General features: G+C 44.3%; 1 long non-coding RNA gene and 1 other non-coding gene across 3 annotated transcripts; one reads left to right on the top strand and one right to left on the bottom strand.

The window, feature by feature from the left end:
• Positions 1–808: 808 nt before the first annotated feature.
• On the bottom strand, positions 809–935 carry LOC120098365 (small nucleolar RNA SNORA22). Its single transcript, XR_015643177.1, has one exon. It is a non-coding gene; the product is annotated as a small nucleolar RNA SNORA22 (small nucleolar RNA).
• Positions 936–10,403: 9,468 nt separating this feature from the next.
• On the top strand, positions 10,404–14,732 carry LOC147999872 (uncharacterized). 2 transcript variants are annotated; one of them, XR_015642644.1, is made up of 2 exons: positions 10,404–10,760; positions 13,727–14,732. It is a non-coding gene; the product is annotated as an uncharacterized LOC147999872 (long non-coding RNA). The 2 variants fall into 2 exon arrangements; XR_015642643.1 differs by lacking the exon at positions 10,404–10,760 and adding an exon at positions 12,493–13,382.
• The last annotated feature ends 1,675 nt before the right edge of the window (positions 14,733–16,407 follow it).

Raw genomic sequence — 16,407 nt, 5'->3', positions numbered from 1 at the left:
TATCTGGCATCTCCAATATCTGGACCCTCCATCTGTGGAGGCCTCCTGGAGGCAGTCACCTGTGCTGTGGTGAGGAGCACAGAGGAAGGGCAGTGGAGATGGAATCGGATGTAGGAAAATCTCAGTCCTGGCCCAGCATCCTTCAAGTGGGCAGTCCTGGTTCCTCTGCTTTTGTTGTGTCTGTCTCCCTAGCAAACACTCTCCAAAGGTGGGATTAGGAAGAGGCTGGACTGAGGAGAGTTAGAATGAAGAGTAACAGAATCAGTCATAGTGATGGAGGAAAGGGAAGCCTGTGGAGGGCACATGACCTGGATGGCTGTCACTAGATCATGCTTGTCCTTCCAGGGGGACTTTGCTCAGTCTGTGGTGGTGCCTCCTCTACCTCCTCAGCCCTTAGTTCACCAGCAAAAGGCAGCCATTGTAAAAGTAACTCAAGTGTCTGCTTCAGCAAAACATCCTCTCAAGTGTCTGTTTCAGTAAACCACCACAGGTCCTCTCAAAAGACAGCCTGCAGAAAAACATCACATGACACAACTGAGTTTCCATACTTCATATACCCATTTCTGTTTTTTTAAATCTTTTTCTCGAATAACAATCTACACACAATGGAAATAATTAAAAGAACCATAAACCTAGAAATTTACATCACATTTTAAGTAAGCTACTTATGTACAATATATCAAACAATAGTCAAAACAAACAACCTTAAATTTCTATCAGTATACATTGATCCATGCCAAGATAAAATATTTAAAAATAGTAGATTCTACTTTTCATTACTTTTTAAATTTTTTACTTTTTTGTAATATGGTGTGCTGATTTTCTGAATACATTTAAAAGGACACAGTACTTTCAATGCAGAGGAAAAGAAAAGACTTTAGCACAAAGTCAAGGCCAAGGGAACTACAGAGCACACTTGGGTGTTCACTGTGCAGTTATTTATTGTTATATTATTCCCCTTTTGATCTTTCCCCCCTTCATTAGATAAGAGAAAAGGAAAAACAGAGGAAAGAGATCCCTGATTTAAACTTTATTTTGTGTCTCCACTGATCATACCAATAACAACCTCCTACCCTAGATAAAAACCATAACACATCAAACAACCAAAACCATCCACCCCAATTTAAGGCACTAGGACAACCATCTTCTTATAATTTCTTCCTGCTGAATTGGGGTGAAGAATTCCTATTTGGGGCCCAAGAAAAAAAATGGTCAGTCTTTGAAAAGCTAGCTATAGCATTTGTTGTCCAGTCTCTGTGTGACCAATCATTGTTGCTAGCCCTTCTAAAGATGATTTTCATGCATATTTTGGAGAAATCAGTAACTGAGACAGTTTCTGAAGAGTGGATCACCTGGGCCATTTGCTTTGTGAAGATATTCATGTCTCAGCTGATAAGAGGGTTTCCCTGGTCAGATCTAATCTTTGTAAGTTTTGATGGTAACCACATTGTTTTTCAGTACCTGTAGATACATAAACATGACCACACCCCCATCTTAAAATTATTGATAGTTTCCACTGTAATATCAACACATCACCTAGAGTATAATGCTTGGCCCAGTTTCTCAGTTTTTTCGATAACCCAGTGTCTCTCAGCTGTTATTGTTCCTTTTTCACCAACATTTAGAAAATTTAGAGTTAACAAAGCATTATTTATTCTGTCCCTGGGGGTTTTTATTCTTCATTTTTGTTCAATAGGCATCTCTTTTAAGGTACAATTGGCTCTTTCTACAATTGCTTGTCCTGTGGGATGATATGGTATATCAGTAATACGTTTTATATTGTAATATGCAAAAATTACTTCATCTTATTGGATACATAAGCGGGAGCATTAACAGTCTTAATTTATGTAGCTAGTCCCATAATTGCTATCATTTCCAATAATTGTGTAATAACACAATCAGATTTTTCAGAACTGAAAGCAGTTGCTCATTGAAACCCTGTAGGCATACATTTTTTGCAACCTACTTTTTTTTTTTTTTTTTTGGTTCTTTTTTTCGGAGCTGGGGACCGAACCCAGGGCCTTGAGCTTCCTAGGCAAGCGCTCTACCACTGAGCTAAATCCTCAACCCCTGCAACCTACTTTTAATCAGGGTTCAACCTCTCCTCTAGCTCACTACCCAGTGTAGGTAGTGAAAGAGAAAAATTATTAGGATGTGGGGGAAATGGACCTGTTCAGCACTAGTTCTTTGGGGGTGAGCTTCATCTTCTTGAGCAGCAGTTTAGTCCCATAGCAAACGCCAAGTATGAGTCAACAGATGTCATCTAGTTCTTTCAGCAAGCAGACACCAGGCAGCTGTAGTTCAATCCAGAAGAAACTGCTAGGCTTATCAACTGGCCTGAGGCTAGGTCGGAGAAGCAGCCAGCTGCCAGAGGAACCTGAGAAGCAGTTCTTGGACAAGTTTCTCTCAATGACAGCTTTATCAACAAAGTTATGTAAAGCAAGCCGATACATGAGTGTCCTTAGTGAAGACTAGCGAGGCGGAGCAAACCAAACCAAAGTTCAGTGCTCGTCCCCCACTGTCTGTGGGGTCATATGTATACTTCTTCATCAAGTATCCTTTCACACGTCTGCTCTATCCAAACATCCTTTCACCTGTGTTCGCTTCAGGAAAGCAGTCTTTCATGTGCTTGCATTAGCAAGACATTCTTTCACCTGCGTACCTCAGCAAAACATCATTTGACATAACTAACTTCCCAAAGAACTTGGTTTCTACTTCAAAACGCCAAGTATATATCAATGGTAACACACACACACACACACACACACACACACACACACACACACACGCACGCGCGCGCACACACACACACACACACACACATTTTTTGCATTCTGCAAAATGAAAAACATCCATCTGTTGGATGTAATTTCTTTTTGTACACTTAGGATTACTACCAGCAGGTAATGGAGTTTGGTTGTACGGACAACATGTAGGACACTTTTTAAATTATTTCTTTGGCTCATTGCTAAGTGACAGATTATTTTTCTTTAAGCCTTTCTCATTAATACGAAGTTTCTCATAAAATTTTGAGGCTTCAAACACATTTCCTATTAGTAATTTGTCAATTTCCTTATTTCCTTGAGCTAACAGACCTGGCAAACATGTATGAGGCCTAATATGAGCAATATATAATGGATAGTTTCTACTTCTGATGGCCTGTTGCAATTGTATAAATAACAAAGTGAATTCTGGGTTATCGGTAACATATTCAGCAACCTCTATATGCAAAACAAATTTTTCTGCATATAAAGAATCAGTAATTATGTTAAGGTATTCAGGATAATCTAATAATACCATAAGAATTGCAAATAATTCTGGTTTTCGAACTGAGGAATATGGACTTTTGATCACCTTGCTTTTTTGTCTGATTTATAACCTGCCATCCCTATCTTGTTTGCATCAGTATAGATAGAATGCTCTGGAATTGATATTCTCTTAACAATATGTGGAAGAATCTAATTAGTTTTTTTTTAAAACTGTATATATTTGCTTTTCAGATATTTGTTATTAATTTCACCCAAGTAGTTAATACAAGTTCTTTCCAATCTTCATTGATCACCAATAATGGCATAATCTCAACATTAGTCAGAGGTACTACAGTTTCAGCGGTATCTGTTCCTGATAATTGACATAATCTTATTCTACCTTTCATAATTAATTCAGAAATCTTTTCTATATATGCCTTCAATTTTTTACTGTGTTTATGAACTAAGAAATTCATTCCATAATACTATCTTCCTGTTGCATAACGAGCCCAGTAGGAGAATGAATTGAAGGCAAAAATGACCAAAATACAATCACATTTAGGATTAATTCTATCTACACACGCATCCTGTAGTCTTTTTTTCTACAAGAGTTAATTCTTTCTGCTTCAGCCAGTAGAAATTTTCTCTAAAACATCTTTATCAGAATCAGTCAACTAAATGTCATCTATGTAATGATAAATGATCGATTGAGGAAATTGCCTATGAATTACTTCTAATAGTTGTTGCACAAAATATTGACATTATGTTGACTATTTGAGAATACCTGTGGAAGTACCTTCTAATGGTAACTTTTTAATTGGAAAAACTGTTGTTCAGTGTAGATACTGAGAAAGCAAACCTTTTCCTATCCTGCTCAATCAAGGGTATTGTGAAAAAGCAATCTTTCCAGTCAATTATTATTATAGGCCATGATCTCAGTAACAAAGAAGGTACAGTCCAAGCTGTAAAGGACCCATGGGTTGAATTACTATATTAACTGCTCTTAAATCCATTATCATTCTCTGTTTACCTGATTCCTTCTTTACAACAAACACAGGAGAATTCCAGGGGCTGGTAGACTTCTCTATATGTTGAGACTTCAGTTGCTCTTGTACCAGTTGTTCAAGTGCCTGCAATTTTTCCTTTATTATGGACCAGTGTTCTTGCCACACAGGTCTGTTTGATAACAATTTGTGGGCAAGGGCATTGATATGTCAGCAGTGGCCCCTTTTAGAAATTTGGGAACTCAAGCCCTGTAATGTCCTGTGTTTGGACAATGGAACAATTTGTGATTGTTCTTAATCACGCATGTCAATACCTTCCCTGCGAGCATTTACCATATCACCCCTAATTTCCTTATTTGCTGTCCCCAGAATTGCAGGGATACTAATTTGAGTGCCCCATCATTGTAAAAGGTCCCTTCCTCATAAATTTATGGGTATGTCAGGCACATAAGGTCACAACTTCCCTATTTGCCCTCTGGCCTCACACAGGTTATCTGTCACTTTGTCTTATTTCTGATCATTTAACAATTCCTATAAACTGTGTGTAAACTTTGTGAAGTGACCAATCTAGATTCCAAGACGTTTGGGCAATTATACTAATGTCAGCTCTTGTATCCAACATACCTTCTATTTCAACAGCATTCAACTGTATCATCAATTTGGATCTCTGATCATTAACCTCTGTTTGATAGAACACATGTTTTCCAGTACTCTCAAAAGCCGCTGTTCTTTCTACCAAAGTAGCCTTACCCTTGATATAAGGAAACAACAACAGTTAAACAATTCTATCCCCTGCATTAATTTGAATCTCCTGTTTCACATCTGCCATGATTTTAATTTCTTCCTTGCTATCCCCATCTACTATACCTGGAAGCACAATAAGTCCTTGAGAAGTTAATCCACTTTTTCCCTAGATTATTCCTACTGTTTCTGAAGGTAAAGGGCCATTAACACCAGTGTTTAACTTGTGACATTCAACTTTTGAGGTTAGTGTAAGAGGCATATCTGTGGTCACATCCAAAGGTATACTTCTTTCTATAGCATGTATGAGATCAGAAATACTTAGTTTTGATTTTCTTGCTGCTTGGTACATCCTGGTACCAAGGAAGATGGTTCATTTTGTTTGCTGAGGGCCCATGAGCTGACAGGCCCCTCTGTTTGTTGTCTGATGGCAAGAAATTACCTCATATGTCTCTCTTGGACCTAAAATCCTTATACCTTATACCTTATTCCTTATGCTTTCCCTCTCCACAGTGGCTACACTATCCCGTAAGCCTTTGTGTTTCATTGTAGCCAAAACCTGCTTGTTTTCTTCTATGAATACCATAGTCTCCAGAGTCAATGTATCTGCTATTTTGAGTTCTGAATCATCTAGCCTTACATATCTCTGAAAATGACCACATTTCCAACACAATTAAAGAATCACCATTTTGATTCCTAAGACTTCTAGCTATGATTTGCCCTATGACATTGGCATGATGCTCCCAAGAGCCAATGCCAATTGTTTCTCTTATCCATTCTTCTATAGGGGTTCCTTGTACTTTCAAATAGTCTGATTACTCTCTTACATTCAGTGTTTGCATTTTCAAATGCCAAGATCTCTATCAATAACTGTTTGGTTTCAGGCTATGATATGGCTCTATTTGCAAGTGAATACAATCTCTGAAAAAAATCAGTAAAGCTTCTGCAGGACCGTGTATTATCTTAATATATGAGGTGGATCCCCCCTCCCCTACCTCCTTAATCATATCCTAAACTCTTAAAGATGCAACACAACATTGTTTAATAAAACATCATTAGATTGAAATTTGTTTTTGTAGGTTAACATAACATCTTTTACCAAGTAGTTGGTCTTTGGTAACATTTATCCCCCTTGCTATATTACTTTGTTCTATTTTCATGGATTCATGCCTCCATCATGACAACCATTGTAATTGTTGATCAGCTTCTAGCACAGCTGACACCAATTTCTTCTAATCCCGGGGAATAACTCTTTGCCGTGTAGCCTAACAGTTCTTTAACAAATAGAGAACAGCCTGTTTAAAATGCTCTAGAAGTAGCATACCTATTGGACAACCTACCAACTCATTATAAGCATGAGTATCATCATTAGGAGGTATATGCTGTGCCCTTAAAACCCTCCATTATTGATGTTAATATTATAGTTAGAGTTAAGTATGACTGGGTTAATTAAGAGGTCAGAATGGTGGAAAATCCCCAGCCAGCTGCAGAAGGCTAACACAAATCTGGTGATCAGGTTGCCTAATGATATGACAAACTTGTGACCTTTCTGAGAAACCAACATCTGGTGGTCAGGTTGCCTATTGGTATGACAAATTTGTGACCTTTCTGAGAAATACATCTGGTGGCAGTGAAAGTTCATGGATCAGGGTGGGGCAGCAGTTTTCCTTCCTGCCTAGTTTGCCTCCCTGTTTTATCACGTGGTAAATTCCTGATCTCAGACACCAAGACATCAGAACCCTGCTGTTCTCCTCTTACTACTGGTTCTTTTTGCTTTTCAAGCACTTCAACCTCTATTTATAAACTCTCTAAGCATATAGCCAATTCTTCAATCCTTTGTAAGGCAAGAGAATTGAGTAAACCTTCTGAATTTTCAGCTTTCCCCCTAATCTTTTTTCAAAATGGTATACATGAAGACCATGAAGGAAAGCCAAAATATCTCCATCTGGGAGAAAGGCAGGAGATCATTCAATAACAGTAACTGTTATTTTGTCAACCTCCTTAAATAACATTTCTAACCCATCAAAACTTTTCCTCTACTACACTGAAAGTGAAGTGAATGCCTAAGATATATTGGGTCCACCTGTAGGCTGACTTTTCAAAGCCTACTTAATTTGTTTTTTAATTAATTAATTTATTATAGAGTGTACACACTGTAGCTGTCCTCAGACACACCAAAAGGCATCAGATATCATTACAGATGGTTGTGAGCCACCAAGTGGTTGCTGGGATTTGAACTCAGGACCTCTGGAAGAGCAGTCAGTGTTCTTAACCACTGAGCCATCTCTCCAGCCCAATTTGGTTATTTTTTTTTCATACTTTCTTTTCATACTTTTTTCATACAATCTCCCTTCTATCCCACTGACCAAAGGCAGGGGAGAAAAATGACTAATAGGTCAAAGAGCATTGTGGTCCTGTTTAGAAATAGTTCCTTGAGGCAATTCCAATCTTCATTATCAGGATATTAGCAGTCTATCCCAATAGCAAACACCAAACATGAATCAGTACCAGCAGCTCTCCCGTGTTGAAGTGCAAGAAGCACATATATTGTCATATAATCTGACAAGAGATATAGCCAGCCAACAGAGCAGCACAAGTACTGTCTGAAAAGAGATTAAATGGTACCTTAACTTTTTAAAAGACTAAATAAATAGTGTACATTTCTTTGTATTGTAGAGAGTGATGAGATAATTCTCTGAAGTATATGGTTGGAGGGTCATCGATGGAACAATAGATGACTGCAACAGGCCCCCTTTCGCCCCCATCAGTGTAATATATGAGTGATCCAGAAATAGGACTTTTGGTGAAGAGTCAAGGGGGAAGCCAAGGAAGCAGGGACAAGGCAGAGATCCATTTTTGTTAGAGTAATGAATCTCAATCTGCCCTAGGAATCCTGTTAGACTGATAGCAGACTGGGAGTGATTTTGCAACAGCCATTGAATGTGAAAGAGAGGAATAGGTTCTGTAAGGGTATCTAGGTCTTTGCCTGAGGTCTGCATTGCCCTAGTCTGTCTATTTTTATCATGGCGACAAGGGCATAGACCTCTGTCAGAATCCCAGGTGTCCCTCCGCCAGGGTATGAAGCCATTCTAGCACCCCCTGGGGCTGATATAGGGCTCCTATGAGTGCAGGGAAGGAATTGAAGATAAGCTATATGGATTGTAGGGTCATATTTATCAAGTGCCATGTCTTTTATGGCCATGTGACAGAATTTAGAGGTTAGATTGCATCAAGGGAGCATGTTCTTGGGGAGGAGGGTTTTTATTTCCTTTTAGGTGGTCAAAGAGAGGCTGGAGAATGCTTGTGGGAAGGGGAGCAGGGGTTGGAGCCAGTTAAGGTTACTCAGAAGGCTATGGAGGGAGGCAAGAGCTAAGAGGTAAGAGAGACTTCGGTCTCTAGGAATGTAATAGGTGGGATAAGTTGTGTCTTATGAGGGACTATTTTAAATCCCCAGGAGGATAAGGGAGGGATTAATTGATCCATAAGAGGAGCAGGTGGAAGAAACTCCCCACACCAGGATGTCATCCAAGTCACGGTCAATATTGAGGTTTTTTTGTCCAAGTAAGGTGTTAATGTAGTGGAAACAGCCTCTGCGCAGGTAGTAGGACTGTTTGCCATTTCCTGAGGAAATGAGTTGTCCATTCATCCCACAAAGCTGGACCAGAGTTGTTAATGGAGAGATACTGAAAAGGTAAAGTGTTTACTGTTTCCAGGACTGAGAGGGATAGGATAAAAGCAGTCTTTGATATTGAAAGACCCCAGCTTAGCAGCAGTAACGCCATTTTGCAAGGCTGTACTTAAGATGACTGGTTCAGGGAAAGGTTAGAACACTGAGTACACAGCGGCTGCCAAGCAGGATGTGTTTGGTTGAAGGCCTGGCAACAGGACGACTTCGGTTGAGCACCTGACAATGAAAAAAAAGCCCCGAGAGAGGTCCCACACCCTGGTGGGGGGCCGAGTCAGTCGTTATGTTCCAAGAAGGTAGCTAAGAAACTTGCCCCCGGGCTGAACCCTTGGGGGGCCGAGTCAGCCGTTATGTTTCAGGAAGGTAGCTAGGAAACTTGCCCCCGGGCTAAACCCTTGCCATATTAGAATCCACCAATTATATCCCTGTAACCATGCATCTGCTTCTGTATGCTTGCTTCTGCTCCCCAAAATCCTATAAAAGCCCATCCTTGGTTCCGTGGGGTGCGCCAGTCCCCCGAGTGACTGTAGCGCCCGCAGGTGCCTGTGCCTGTGTATCCCGACAATAAACCAAATCCTCTTGCTGATTGCATCCTGTGGTGTCTCGGTCTGGTCTTTGGAGTTAGAGGGTCTCCATCCCGAGGGAAAGTTCTCCCTGAGAGCTTTTCATTTGGTGCATTGGCCGGGAAAGGAGATCCTCCACCCAGGGACCACCGACCACCCACTGGGAGGTAAGCCGGCCGGCGTCTGTCTGTCTGTCTGATTTTGTCTCGTTCTGCCTTATTCTGTCTGTTCTGTGAGCGCTCAGCCAGGTCTGTTCTGTGAGCGCTCAGCCAGGTCTGTTCTGTGAGCGCTCAGCCAGGTTCTGTGAGCGCTCAGCCAGGTCTGTTCTGTGAGCGCTCAGCCAGGTTGTTTGGAATTTGGGCGGGACGAAGAAGGAGCTGACGAGCTCGGACTTCTCGCCCCGCAGCCCTGGAAGACGTTCCAAGGGTGTTGGGGCCCGACTTTTCGAGGCCCAATCTGGGAGAGGAGAAAGATCCGGACTAACGGCACCTCTGTCTGTATTTTTGGCTTTCAGAGGGCCCCGGACCTTTGCCACCTCCATCTGACTTTTTGCTTTCAGTTTGGTACCAAAGCCGTGCAGCACGCCTGTCTGTTGTTTGTTTGACTGTTGGTGTTGTTTGTTTTCTCTGTGTTCTAATCTTCCTTAGAACTAACATGGGACAGTCCCTAACAATGCCCCTAAGTCTCACTCTTGATCATTGGGAAGACGTCCACGACCGGGCACACAACCAGTCCGTCGAGGTTAAAAAAAAAAAGGAAAATGGCAGACTCTCTACACATCCGAGTGGCCCACTTTCGGAGCAGGATGGTCAGTGAATGGCACATTTAATAAGATCATTATTTTACAGGTTATAGATTGGGTCGTCCACGGACATCCTGACCAGGTTTCTTATATTATCACTTGAGAGAGTCTCGCCTTAAACCCCCCCCCCCGGGCGGAACCCTTCGTGGACCCGAATTGGCCTCCCCTCAACCCCCAGCCTGTCCCCTCGGCCCCGCCCGGTCTGCCGGCCACGTCTTAAGAAACCTCTCCTCCCAGCAGACCCAAACTCCCCTCTCATAGATCTTCTCTCTGACAGGCCCGGCTGAAACGGAGGAGGCAGAGCCGCCGGCCAGATCAGTTGCCGGGCCACAGTCTGATAAGGGTTTCTCCCCTGTCGCAGGGAGATCGCGCAATAAGCACGAGGTGGTGCCAGATACAACCTCCCAGGCTTTCCCACTTAGACAGGGAACCAGTGGCCAGACCCAATACTGGCCGTTTTCAGCAGCTGACATTTACAATTGGAAACAACACAACCCTTCTTTCTCCAAAGATCCGGTGGCACTCACCGACCTAATAGAATCTGTTTTACTTACCCACCAGCCTACTTGGGATGACTGCCAACAGCTCTTACAGGCCCTCTTAACCTCAGAAGAAAAACAAAGAGTGTTCCTAGAGGCCAGAAAGCATGTTCTGGGAGATGATGGGCGTCCCACCCAGCTGCCTGAGGACCAAACTGGGATTTTAATACAGCTGAAGGTAAGGGACACCTACGCCTTTATCGCCAGTTGCTTCTAGCGGGTCTCCGAGGGGCTATACGACGCCCTACTAATTTGGCTCAGGTAAAACAGGTATTACAGGAAGCAGGGGAAAACTCCCTCCACCTTTCTAGAGAGACTTAAGGAGGCCTACCGTATGTACACTCCCTATGACCCAGATGACCCAGGACAAATGACGAGTGTCTCTATGTCCTTCATCTGGCAGGCTGCTCCAGATATCAAGACTAAGTTACAGAGGTTAAAAAATTTACAGGGCTATACATTACAGGATTTACTTTAAAAAAGCTGAAAAGATTTTTAATAAGAGAGAGATAAAAAAAGAAACTAAAAATTGAGTCGAATCTTGGCCGCCATAGTTCAGGGCCAAAAAAGGAAGGGAGATAGCGGGGGAGCTCGAAAGGGGCTGAAGCTGGATAAAGATCAATGTGCCTATTACAAAGAGAAAGGGCACTGGGCCAGAGAGTGCCCCAAGAAGCCTGGCGGACCCCGAAAGCCTCGACCACGAACCTCCCTCTTGGCTCTAGATAAAGATTAGGGAGGTCATGGCCAGGAGCCCCCCCCCCTGAGCCCAGGGTAACGCTTAAAGTTGGGGGGCAGCCGGTTACTTTCCTGGTAGACACAGGAGCCCAGCATTCAGTCCTCACCCAAGCTTCAGGACAACTCAGCGACCGGACGGCCTGGGTACAAAGAGCTACTGGTGAGAAACAATACCGATGGACTACGGACCGCCGGGTTCAACTGGCTACCGGTAAGGTGACCCATTCCTTCTTACATGTTCTGGACTGCCCGTACCCTCTGCTGGGCCGTGACCTGCTCACCAAACTAAAAGCACAAATTCATTTTGAAGAAAGAGGGGCCCAAATAACTGGCCCCCACGGAACTCCCCTTCAAGTTCTAACCCTATGAACCGGGACAGGACACTGGCTTGGACAGAGACTGGTGGGATGGGGTTGGCGCTCCAACAGCCCCCCTTAATTACAACTCCAGTCTCCATAAAACAATACCCCCTGTCACATGAAGCTTATCAAGGTATAAGGCCTCACATTACGAGGCTTCTAGATCAAGGCATCCTAATCCCCTGCCGGTCGCCTTAGAATACGCCTCTTCTGCCTGTAAGAAACCTGGCACTGGAGATTATAGGCCAGTACAAGACTTGAGAAAGGTCAACAAGAGGATAGAAGATATTCATCCGACTGTTCCAAACCCTTACAATTTGCTCAGTAACTGTTCATCGATGAGAAACAGGGGTATGCTAAAGGGGTCCTAACACAAAGGTTGGGACCCTGGAAACGCCCTGTGGCCTACCTGTCTAAGAAATTGGACCCTGTGGCCTCCGGCTGGCCACCGTGCCTAAAGATGGTGGCTGCTATTGCTGTCCTGATCAAGGACGCTGGAAAATTGACTTTGGGACAGCCACTCACCATCCTAGCACCCCACGCAGTGGAGGCCTTGGTAAAGCAGCCCCCAGACCGCTGGCTCTCTAATTCCCACATGACCCACTACCAAGCCTTGTTACTGGATGCAGAACGGGTTCAGTTTGGGCCCGTAGTTGCCCTCAATCCTGCCACCTTGCTTCCCCTACCAGAGGAGGCAGAACAGCATGACTGCCTACAAATCCTCACAGAAGTACATGGAACCAGGCCGGACCTATCGGACCAGCCTCTTCAGAATGCTGACCACACATGGTACACGGATGACAACAGCTTCTTGGCAGAGGGAGAGTGAAAGGCTGGAGCTGCGGTCACTACGGAGGACAAAGTGATTTGGGCGAAAGCCCTGCCTGCTGGTACCTCCGCACAACGGGCTGAACTCATCGCCTTGACTCAGGCGTTCAAGATGACAAAAGGTAAGAGGCTAAATATATATACAGACAGCCGTTATGCCTTTGCCACGGCACACATCCACGGGGAGATCTACCGGAGGCGGGAGCTGCTCACATCTAAGGGTAAAGATATTAAAAATAAGGCTAAAATTCTGGCCCTCTTAGAAGCCCTATTCTTGCCCAAAAGACTGAATATTATGTATTGTCCAGGACACCAGAAAGGGCACAACCCAGAGGCACAAAGAAACCGGCTGGCCGATGCCACGGCATGAAAAGCGGCCATGAGCAAACAAATCTTGCCCTTAAATAGCCCAGACCAACCCACGCCCCCACCAGTGGGACAAACCAGTTGGGTTTATGCCCATGAGGACGTAGAGCTCCTAGAAAAAATGGGGGCCATCTACCACCCTCAACTAAAACAGTGGGTCTAATTGATCTCCTTTTTACATAAATTAACCCATTTGGGGTTTAAGAAGAGATAAATCTGTGTTTTTTTTTTTTGAATTGGGACAAAGCGATACAAAAGGTGACTGAGAGTTACAAAGCGTGCGCTCAGGTTAACCCGGAAAGGACCATGATTGGACAAGGAGTTCGTCCTAGGGGACACCGTCCCGACATCCATTGGGAAATTGATTTTACTGAAATTAAACCAGGTATATATGGATACAAGTATCTCCTAGTGTTTGTAGACACCTTCTCAGGATGGGTCAAAGCCTTCCCCACGAAGCACGAGACTACAAAAATGGTCACCAAGAAGCTCCTCGAGGAAATCTTTCCCAGGTATGACATGCCTCAAGCATTGAGGTCGGACAACGGGCCCGCTTTCATCTCCCAAGTAAGTCAGTTGGTGGCCAAATTGCTGGGGATTGATTGGAAATTACATTGTGCCTATAGACCCCAGAGTTCAGGTCAGGTAGAACGCATGAATAGAACAATTAAAGAGACTTTATCCAAACTTACGCTTACAACTGGCTCAAAGGATTGGGTGGCCCTCCTTCCCCTAGTTCTATATCGGGCCCGGAATACCCCGGGCCCCCATGGTCTAATTCCTTTTAAAATAATATATGGAGCACCACCCCCATTTGTCCATTTCTTTGATTCAACATTGCTGATTTTGCTGACAGCCCTTCTCTGAGGGCCCATTTACAGGCCCTACAGATTGTGCAGAGAGACGTCTGGAGACCTATGGCCACTGCTTACCAGGACAAGCTTGAACATCCGATGGTGCCACACCCGTTCCAGATTGGAGACACCGTGTGGGTGCGCAGACACCAGACCAAGAATCTCGAGCCACGGTGGAAAGGACCCTACACCGTCCTCCTGACTACCCCGACCGCCCTAAAGGTAGACGGAGTCTCGGCTTAGATCCACACACCACACGTCAAGGCAGTCCGGTCTGAGGAATTGACTAATCACAACACTACACCCCAGACATGGAGAGTTCAGCGCATTCCAAACCCCTTAAAGTTAAAACTCCTACGTGGCTCCTCCTAGCCCTTTTGTGGCCTAGAGTCAGTGGGGGAATAAGCCCCCACCAGACAGAAATTTCTTGACCAAGTCGAGTGAAAGATTTCACTCAAAGTTAACAAAAAAAAAATGGGGGAATGAAAGACCCCAGCTTAGCAGCAGTAACGCCATTTTGCAAGGCTGTACTTAAGATGACTGGTTCAGGGAAAGGTTAGAACACTGAGTACACAGCGGCTGCCAAGCAGGATGTGTTTGGTTGAAGGCCTGGCAACAGGACGACTTCGGTTGAGCACCTGACAATGAAAAAAAAGCCCCGAGAGAGGTCCCACACCCTGGTGGGGGGCCGAGTCAGTCGTTATGTTCCAAGAAGGTAGCTAAGAAACTTGCCCCCGGGCTGAACCCTTGGGGGGCCGAGTCAGCCGTTATGTTTCAGGAAGGTAGCTAGGAAACTTGCCCCCAGGCTAAACCCTTGCCATATTAGAATCCACCAATTATATCCCTGTAACCATGCATCTGCTTCTGTATGCTTGCTTCTGCTCCCCAAAATCCTATAAAAGCCCATCCTTGGTTCCGTGGGGTGCGCCAGTCCCCCGAGTGACTGTAGCGCCCGCAGGTGCCTGTGCCTGTGTATCCCGACAATAAACCAAATCCTCTTGCTGATTGCATCCTGTGGTGTCTCGGTCTGGTCTTTGGAGTTAGAGGGTCTCCATCCCGAGGGAAAGTTCTCCCTGAGAGCTTTTCAATATGTATTGCCAAGAGAAGTATATTGGCAGGGATGGCTGAGACATAGGACAGCCCTCTTTTGGGAGAAGCCCCCATTCACATGACTTTATCAATTGCCCTTAAACCATGTAGCAGTCTCAAGTCCCTTGAGCTCCCTTTTTATAGAGAACACAGGGGTGTTCCATATACTGCAGGAGAGGTGGATATGCTGAAGTTGGAACTGTTCTTTTACTAACTGTGTGAGTGCTTCGAGTTTCTCCCCATTAGGGGAAAATAATTCCCCATGATGAGACCTTTAATATCGAATTCTTTCTGCTATTAAGTGAAAAAAAAACCATTTAAACAAAAATCAAGCGAAGAAGCAAGAAAATTCTAAATTCCGGGTCAACCCCATTATTTCAAGATGTAGCTGCATTTAGGATTTAGTCCAAGGGGCATGAATGCTGTCCCCCTTGACTGCCTGTCTGAGCTTTTTAAAATCTGCCGCTTGATAGGTGTACCAACAATGCAGTTTTTAGCCCGTGTGGGGTGAACATTGACTGGGAATGTCTGCAATTCCAAACTCTTGGCAGAGCATGAGGTTCGAGGGCAGTAGGGGGAGAGGTGAAGCTAGCCTGAAGCTTAAACAGCATTTTCTCCACCTCTGTAATGGAATCACGGAGATTACGAAGTTGTTGTGATGGAGGAAGCCAGAGGCATATGCTGCACTTCCTCTGTTGTCTTTGCTGGGTTCTGGAGAGTGAGGTATTGTTGAGTAGAGAATAGAGGGGTGGGGTGGGGCTGCTAGCTAGCTCAGCCTTTCATCTGCCTATGTAGTGGAGTCCAGTGTTATGGTGGTAGGTAGGGATATAAACTAGATTGGGCCAGGCAAGAGCATGTTGCCGAGGAGGCAGAGAAGGAAGCTTTATGCACGACTTTAATTTCTTGTCCAAAGGCTGTGAGATTTGGAACAGGGTGGGCTTTAGGACCCTCAATGTCAGACTCACCTGACCAGGAGGATCCAGCATCCAGGGCGGGGTCCATTTTAAGAGGTCTTACTTCTTGATGAATTGGAGCTATGGATAGGCAGAAAATAGGGGGAGGTACTTTCTTGGGTGTCTCAGTACTGGGCTAGGCTGTAAGGGTCTTCTGTGGCCATACATGGCACTATTTCAGACTTCTCCGAGTGAAGAGGCTTGTTTTTCCGGTAAGTCTTATTCCATGGGATTTTGAAAGGCCCTGTGTTGTGGTTTGCCCTGAAGTTACTGTATTTTGATGCTAATTCCACTGCCCCAAGGACAGCTGCCTAGTCAAGGACTCAGAACTCAGGTGACTTCACCAGAACCACCTCTCCATTGAATTTGTAAAGTACTGGTGAGGGGCAGGTACAGGATAGAAGGAGGCCTGTCATTGGAGGAGCAGGAAAGATGGGGAGAGGAGTTTGAAGGAAGAGGAGGAGACTAGGGGAGAGAGGAAGAGACAGGAGGGAGAGAGGGAGAGAAGCGGTAGCAGGACAAGATGGCAGGTGATGTTAAGATTCTGCTCTGTGTATTTACAGGTTGTTATTAATGTTCTCAAGGGATGGATAGTACCGGGCTTTGTATGTTTAAGTGGGCAGTTATATCTTATCAATTGG

The sequence above is a fragment of the Rattus norvegicus genome, chromosome 18, assembly GCF_021556685.1.
Source record: "Rattus norvegicus strain SHRSP/BbbUtx chromosome 18, alternate assembly SHRSP_T2T, whole genome shotgun sequence".
Classification (NCBI taxonomy): Eukaryota; Metazoa; Chordata; class Mammalia; order Rodentia; family Muridae; genus Rattus; species Rattus norvegicus.
This window is presented reverse-complemented; position numbering and strand designations above follow the sequence as displayed.